At 36.4% G+C, this 8,373-nt stretch overlaps 1 long non-coding RNA gene across 1 annotated transcript; it reads right to left on the reverse strand.

The window, feature by feature from the left end:
• Positions 1 to 1,455: 1,455 nt before the first annotated feature.
• Positions 1,456 to 4,727, reverse strand: LOC116385317 (uncharacterized). The gene is made up of 3 exons (XR_004212871.1): positions 4,427 to 4,727; positions 1,856 to 1,917; positions 1,456 to 1,639 (listed from the first exon to the last, which is right to left on the reverse strand). It is a non-coding gene; the product is annotated as an uncharacterized LOC116385317 (long non-coding RNA).
• Between the last annotated feature and the right edge of the window lie 3,646 nt (positions 4,728 to 8,373).

Below are 8,373 nucleotides of genomic sequence, written 5' to 3' on the forward strand. Positions count from 1 at the left end.
TGTTGTTGGGGCTGCAGTTGTTGTTGTTGGGGCTGCAGTTGTTGTTGGGGCTGCAGTGAAACAAACAATTAGTTTGACAAACATTTGTGCAACTTTTGACATTTTTGATCAAGTAGCACTCATTATTGCTTACATGGGGCATTCACAGTGATTGAGTTGGGGTCAAGGTTCAATTCGGGGACGTCTGAAGCTTCCATCAATGCTTCTTTAATCACAGTATCAGGAGCAGGTGTCGTGTTAAAGGTAAGTTCCACTTCGTTGATGACTGATCCACTTCTGCAGGAGAAACAAAACATGTAGTTTGATGTGTTAGATTTAAGCCACTATTATTGAATTGTAACAATTGTAAAACTGTATCTCTCAACATAATACCTGAATCTCAACACTCTTGAGAAGAGGAAGAAGAAAGGGAATCTTCTTTTGTACACACGATCAAGCTGCAGAAACAGAAATAAAGTTGTATTTAAACGACCAGTGTGTAGGTTTGCAGGGGATCTATCAGTAGAAATGAAATAAAACATGCATAACTATATTTAATGAGTTTAGTCTGAAATCAGCTGTTACTAAGAATCTAACTAAGAATTTGTTTTTGTTGGCTTAGAATGAGCCCTTTATGCCTATAGAGGGAATGGATCCTCCCCGCGGAGTTTGCCGTGTTGCAACACAGTGTTTATACAGTAGCCCACAAATCAAATACTGGCTCTACAGAGAGCGTTTTTATGTTTGGTTGAGGTCATGTAGTTTTCCGACACGCTAGTGAGTCTGCAGTAATGTGAGCCGCGGTTTTGCAATCACCGGCTTTCGGAGGGCCATTCAGTTTGTTGTTCCCCTTAATGTCTCCTTCATTAATTCCTTCTGGAAATTTGAATACGTGATTTTTTATATCTAGTATGTATACTCTCTAGTAAGTTTTCAGTCCTTTGATTGGGTGCTTAAGCTCTGTGATAAAATAATTCAGAAGTTGAACCAGCAGGTTTGATTCGAAGTGTGAGACTTACCTCTTCCGTTACCATTTTGGATCGAGTTTTGAAAGCTTCAGTTGATGGATCATTCAAATCAAGTGTAAATGTGATCCTCAAAGATCTGAAAGTCAAGGCTGCTGTTGTCGGGGCTGCAGTCATAACTGCGGCTGTTGTAGTTGCTGCAGTCGTAGGTGCAGCTGTTGTAGGTGCCACTGTTGTTGTTGGTGCAGCAGTTGTTGTTGGGGCTGCAGTTGTTGTTGGGGCTGCAGTTGTTGTTGGGGCTGCAGTTGTTGGGGCTGCAGTTGTTGTTGGGGCTGCAGTTGTTGTTGGGGGAGCAGTTGTTGTTGGGGCTGCAGTTGTTGTTGGGGCTGCAGTTGTTGTTGGGGGAGCAGTTGTTGTTGGGGCTGCAGTTGTTGTTGGGGCTGCAGTTGTTGTTGGGGGAGCAGTTGTTGTTGGGGGAGCAGTTGTTGTTGGGGCTGCAGTTGTTGGGGCAGCAGTTGTTGTTGTTGGGGCAGCAGTTGTTGTTGGGGCAGCAGTTGTTGTAGGTGCATGAGTCGTAGGTGCGGCTGTTGTAGGTGCAGCTGTTGTTGTAGGTGCTGCTGTTGTAGGTGCAACTGTTGTTGTAGGTTCAGCAGTCGTAGCTGCGGCTGTTGTAGTTGCTGCAGTCGTAGGTGTGGCTGTTGTAGGTGCCGTGACAAAAGTAAAACAATATAAAATGAATATCAAAACTTATCATGATCTTCAGGTTATAATACACTGATCAAAAAGAAACATTTGATGAGATGTCGGCAAGAACTCCACCTTAAATTATTTTTTTGTTGTTTACTACAAATTTTTAACTTTAGTTGATCATTAACTTTTAAAAGCAATGGATTCAACGTCAAACAACTTACCTATCAGTATCAGGAAAATCGATACTATCCGTCCAACATCCATTTCGTTTTTTACTCTGAATCTATAAAATCAAACAATACAGCTTTTTCAGAGACACAGCACGTCAAAAGGTTTTGCTCTATAACGCATTACAATAATACATATTACAATTATTACTTTTTAAATAGATAAAGCAATATCAGCAGCAATACAAATGTGGCTGTATATGTCCTCCCCCTTGTGTTTATATTTGAACAGATGATATTTAACAAGATTACCAAACATTTTACAAATTCAAGTCAATCAGAATAGTGGCTTACAATTTGTTTCCCTTCTCAAGACCTAATTTCAGTCTCCCAAAGTCAAAGCAATACAAAGAAAAAAATAAACCATGTCAGGTTTTCAGAATTTATTGCTAAAACTGAACCCTCAAAAACTAGAGTACTTGAACAGGCAGGTGCAACAATCTGTGCTACTGTTTCCAAGCATCAACCAGGCTGAAATGTCTTAGAGTAAAGCACTGAAGCTCTATTAGAGCATGTGTGCTACTATCTGAACCTGACCTCTGATTCCATGATTGAGAAGGACAAAAAGAGATTGCTACACGAACCAATACTGTATCACATTTTTGATAAAGATCTATACTTATTTTTTATCAGCTCTACCAATGAGTCTTATGAGTTAGTTGTACTCTTCAGATTTACAGTACAGGATGCTCATGTGTTTGTACCTAAAACAGTGCATTTTTACCACGCTGCCAAAAGAAAGGTTACACCAACCATGGTAATGGAGATGGAGGAAACATCTTTGAAATAACACCTTTAATTGGGGAATAAACTAGGATATCAGCCAAAGACAAACCGTTGAAGCAGGATATCACAAAGTATTACAAAAATGTTATGTTAGTTTAAAAATATCACATGTTGTATCTTTTAATATGTGAAATGATGCATCATTCCGATTGCAACAAAGGTGATTATGAGCTTCCTATATAATGTATCAGTAGCAACCATGTTTGCTCCTGGTCTGATGGCGCTAACTGAAACACCACAAAAAAGGATTAAACTCCCTCCTGAAACAAAAATGTTTCCTGAACATTTCTTAAAATTGGAATTAACATATTGCTATCTGTGATATCACAAACCTTAAATGCTATTTTTCTTTATTTATTTTTTTGCACAATTCAAACAATAAAATTAAAAATAATCAGACATAACAGAGATAAATGAATATCACAGTGCAAGAAGAGACAGAAAGCCAACTGGGCTTATTTGAAGCCTCCACCTATATAATGTTAAAATTTTACAAGATTACAAAGATAAAATAAAAAATGCACAAGACATTACATTACAACAAAACAAAGAAAGAAAGAAAGAAAAGAAAAAGAAAAAAAATTATGTAATTGTGTTGAGTGTGTGTGAGCATGTGTGTGCACTTGAGAGTAAGCATGGACTTGTGTTTGTTCAGGGATGTTGGTATATACACCTGCAGTAACTCATAAGCAATGGTAATGCTACAAGTCCCCATGAGTGAAACAAGTATAAATGTAACAGTCTACATTCATTAAGGTCTTTATTTTGGAACATTACTAATATTACTAATAATGTAAATCGTAGATCTTGCAGCACAGCAAGGTACAAAACCTAATTTCAGGATAAATAATTTCAGTATAATGGCATCCTCTATTCCATTTCTGAGCATTCCACCTAAACATTGAAAGGAATTCACCAGTGTGAATTTACGTGAGGACAAACACTTGAATATAAATTTCTAGTGATGTGGAGCGAGAAGAAATGCAAGAAAATGTTTTTGCACAAACAAACATGTTGAATAAATATTGTATATATGTTTGTATATGTTATCTGAGTAAATATATAAATGATGATAAAGGATGATAGTACAATCAAAGTACAAAACAATGATATTATTCGGACATAAAAAGAAAAGCATCTCATTTTTATTTTCTAATATTTACTTTAGACACTAACAGTGTCACTTGGTGACATTATTATGCTCCAGTAGGAAATATGAAGTATGAAATATATTGTGAATATATATTGTATATAAATATATATATTTCTTCCAACCTCAATGTCAATAAATGAAAACGGAGTTTTTGAAATGACTAATTGTGGCATATTGTTGTTAATACCTGTTTCTTGATTTACTGCCCGAAGTATGGTTGAAAACCAGTTGGGAGAGTGCAGCGTAAAATAATTTATGATATCACATTTTTCTGTACTTCTCAGAACTATAGAAAATTGATTCTTAGGGATATAATTAATTTAATTAATGCAACCTCGACCTGGATAAGCGGCATAAAATGGATTGGTGGATGAACCAAAGTAAAATGTATTTATTTAAGTTTATTGAAGCTTTTGCTTAAATTGGCACTTGCCCAATATGGGTCAATCAGCTTCCTAATACTTTAGGTAACACTAGTACAGTGTTTGCTCAAGGTCTCATGGTGCTGACAAAAAAAGATTAAATTGTCTCCTGATCGCACGATCCAATCTAGCAACAAATGCTCTTTTAGTTTGTATGGACCAATGTCCGGACAGTATTATCAACAGATTTCAGAATGTACTTACCCAAAAGGATGAGAAATAAGATGAAAAGTTATAAATTCCCCCTCTCTTTCTGCTTTCAATGTTTTAAACTATTTCAGTGTCTTATAATTCAGTCCAGTTCACATCTGTGATATTGCAAACCTTTCTCCTTATGTGACACTCCACATCTATTAAGGCCTATATATTGAAACTGAATGAAGGCTAATGACGTAAGTCATAGATGTCTTTTATTCAACCCTGCCATGAAGACAAAACAAAGCATATTCTTAATTGTAGCTGTCAATCTGTCAGTGTTTTGGCTCAGTATCGTGGTACACTCCCTTCTTTTGTCCTGTGAATTACTGGTGCATTCCACCTTTGACAATGCTGAAAGAAGTTTTTCCAGCATGACAGTGAAACAAAAATATAAATATAGATAATGGTGACACGGTAATGGAGCAGGAAGAAATACAACGGACAAAAAGCACATTAAAACATACTTAATGAATATTGTACATTATGTTTGAGATTATCAGAGTAAATATGTGAATACGTGATACAATACAGTTAAAGTACAAAGCAATAATATATATACTGTATATATTGACATATCATAAGGAAAGCATCTCATCTTTATTTCCTCATATTCTTCCAAGAAAGTGTCATTTTTATATGTTCGTCTTAAATCACTATTTTTAATGAATTATAAATATGTACTTGTACTTTTTTCCACCTTAAATATCAATAGAAATGAACTATTACAGCATATGTTTTTGGTAAAAACAAGTAAACTGAAGTTGATTATATTTATATATTATATTTATTATAATTAAATATCTTACACATAGGAGGACACACATTTTAAATGAGGTAATCATAAATCATGAGGTCCCCCAGCATAAATAAAGGATAGAAAATAGTAGCATTGTGTGGGTCTATTCTTTCTTCATAGTAATTTCTGTATTATATTTTTTAAAGGAGCTGTATTTAACATTCTGAACATTAATAAAGGGGCAAGTCTTTGTGACATCGCCCATAGTTTTTTTAATAGCCCAAAATGGGAGGCTACGGCTATTGGCTTGGTAAAAAATGGGTAAAGAGGGGGATTGTCGTGTTTGGCCCGGGTGACGCAGCAGAGCAGACAGCTGGTGGTGAGCGACCTGAGACTGTACCCACCTGTCACTCAAAGCCACCATGGCCTCAATTATGTCTAACTTCAAGCTTTAATATATTTAAAACAGGTGAGTTAACATAAATTAACATCATGTACAGTTGTTATGAACAGGGACAACTGTTTTTTTAGTTCTAGAAAACAGGATGTTTTTTTCTACCAGGCTGTGAACATGTTTATTTCTGCCATAAAGTTGGGCATTTTAACATGGGGGTCTATGGAGATTGACTCCCTTTTTTGGAGCCATCCTCAAATGGTCATTTGAGGAACTGCAGTTTTTGGCTCTTCCTTGTTGGCTTCATTTCTCTGCACCGGAGGCTACTGCTTGGCTCCGACTAAGTCTACAAAGTGTATTTTGTCAACTATTAATTCTCTTGAGAGGCATCATAAAACGATAAAATGTTGCTAGTTGTTCCTCGCCTGATATCAAACAGAATTGTCAACTCGTTGCACTCTGTTTCCATCTTCAGTCTGATATTTGGGTTGTTCAATTTTCGCTCACCAGAGATCAATGTATCTGCCTAAATGCAACGTCATTTTAAGTTGACAGATATGTGTTGCCATGAAAACAGATTTTGTGCCAGTGTTTTAAGAGTGGAGCCGAGCCAGTTAAAAGAGAAATCTAGCAAAACCAAACTAGCCTAAGATGTCTGGTGATATTGAGCTTGACATATTTCTCAAAGCACTTCATCACAATGAGGTTTAGTGACACAGGTAACAGTCATTTGGGAACACTCTCCTGTGACGGTGATGTGTCAATACATCAGTTAGCTGTTTGGGACATGTTCTGAGTACACAACCAGGAATGTTATCATGCCCAGCAGCTTTACTCATAATTAATCTCATTAGGGTTTCTCTCACAACTGCTGTGGATACTGACAATAGCAGGCCGTCTGGAGGCGGGGCAGGCTTGACAGACGACTTTTTGTTGAGGTCAAAGTGAGCATAAAGGGTATTTAGCTTATCTTGCAACGTGGCCTCACACGTGATGGGAGAGCTACTGCTTGTGTAGCCTGTGACACTCAACACACCTGTTGATTTGTTTTTTAATGCAAATCCATTTGAATAGAATTCAACACTGGCAGTGGAGGTTAAAGCTGAACATTGATGCTAGGTTAAAGTCCAGGTTTGTCTGGTTTATTTTTATTATCAAGTGTCTAGAACCATATCAATTATATTTTTTCTGTTCAATTTTATATTTTTCTTTCAAAGGGAGCTTACATTATTCTGTAGCTTAATTAATTAATTAACCCCATCTGTCCTGCTATTATTTTTTTTTTAATGTATTATCAAGATGCATTCCTTTTAGTTTCCGTGACGTCTTTGGTTACATACTCTATCCCTGTGCTATTTTTGAATTGCACTTCCTCGTCATCATATCAAACAGTGTTGACAATCCTGTGACTTACATGTTGATTTAATGCAGAACTCTGTCTCGTATTTACGAAACCGCACAATAAGAATTCAGAAAACAATCAAACTGTTATATAATGAAGGTTTGCTCCTCAGTCACATAAAGTTTACTGTGAGTCAAGTTATTCTTAATTCAGACTAAAGACAATAATCATACGCCTAATAGGCAGACATTCAACAACAGCAATGATGCAGCAAACAGCACTTATTAAAGTCACAAGACAAGTTACACCTGATGCATTAGGTATGTTGTGTTGGGAGTTCAATCTGCTAATAAGATGTAGACCTACTGTATTTTTTAAAATAATACTTTGGCCTATTGTTAAATATAATGTTGTGTTAAATCACTGTTTTTTCTCACTTTTTCTCTTACCTTCTGATATCTTGTAAAATAGTGTTATGCCAAGTTGCCAGCTTTGAGTGTTTTGTGCAAAAGTGGGCTATTTTGATAAAGAGTAAAGGAGAGACGTGGGGGATATCAGACCCAAGGATCTGGCAACCCCAAGCTGTGGCTAGTAGCCTACTACACATTTTCGATGAGCTGAAACACCAAATCAAGGTAACCTTAGCATCTGTCAGATGAAATTAGAAGAACCGGTTGGTATTTTTTAATTCATGAGCCTACAAATATATGTTTACTGGACATAACTAGCATCACTCATTTGATATTATGTTTGAATTTCAGGTGTAGGCTAATGTGCTAGCTAGTTTGTTTTCGTTGCTCAAACGTGACATTTTAACATCAATCATCTTTAGTTGATATTGTAGACATTTTAAAGAGGAACCAAAGTGTAACAAAATCTCAATTTCCTGGTGGCAGCAGCAGCTGTTGACGCCAACACAGCCAGGTGAAGCTGAAGGGTCTCAGTTGAGCACTCAGTGAAATGTTTTAACTTCAGAAATTAGTTGAAAAATAAATAATGTTGCTGAGCACTTTCATGGTTAAGTTAAGTTAGTAATAGCTGCAGTAATGTATACTGTAATTTGTACAGCTATTAACATACCATGAAAGTGTCAATAGGTTTACTGTGTCTCTAATCTATCTATCTGCATTCTTTTCTGTACTGGTGTTCTTGTGTCCTTTTTAAACGTCATCTTTTGCAACCAAAGTAATGTCCCGATCCTCAAGTTCGCTTTCTGCCAAGAACAGTTAAAATTCTCTGAAGTGTTTGTCACATGCCCATTTCGCAGAGGATGCATTGGTTGGTTACTTGTGTGAATTTGACAGCAAAAGTATCCCAGCATTCATTTCAGCATGCAATCAAGTAGCGGGAGGCAGGCCAACAATAGTAAAGCTTTTTGCTATTTTTGTAAGCTATTTCATCACTGAATTTCTTTTTATAGAGCTTTTGAGTTGAGGATTCAACTATGTAGATTTAAAATATTGGCAATTTTATGAAAATGA

Source organism: Anarrhichthys ocellatus, unplaced genomic scaffold, assembly GCF_004355925.1.
Source record: "Anarrhichthys ocellatus isolate YVR2014 unplaced genomic scaffold, GSC_Weel_1.0 scaffold11, whole genome shotgun sequence".
NCBI classification, from domain to species: Eukaryota; Metazoa; Chordata; class Actinopteri; order Perciformes; family Anarhichadidae; genus Anarrhichthys; species Anarrhichthys ocellatus.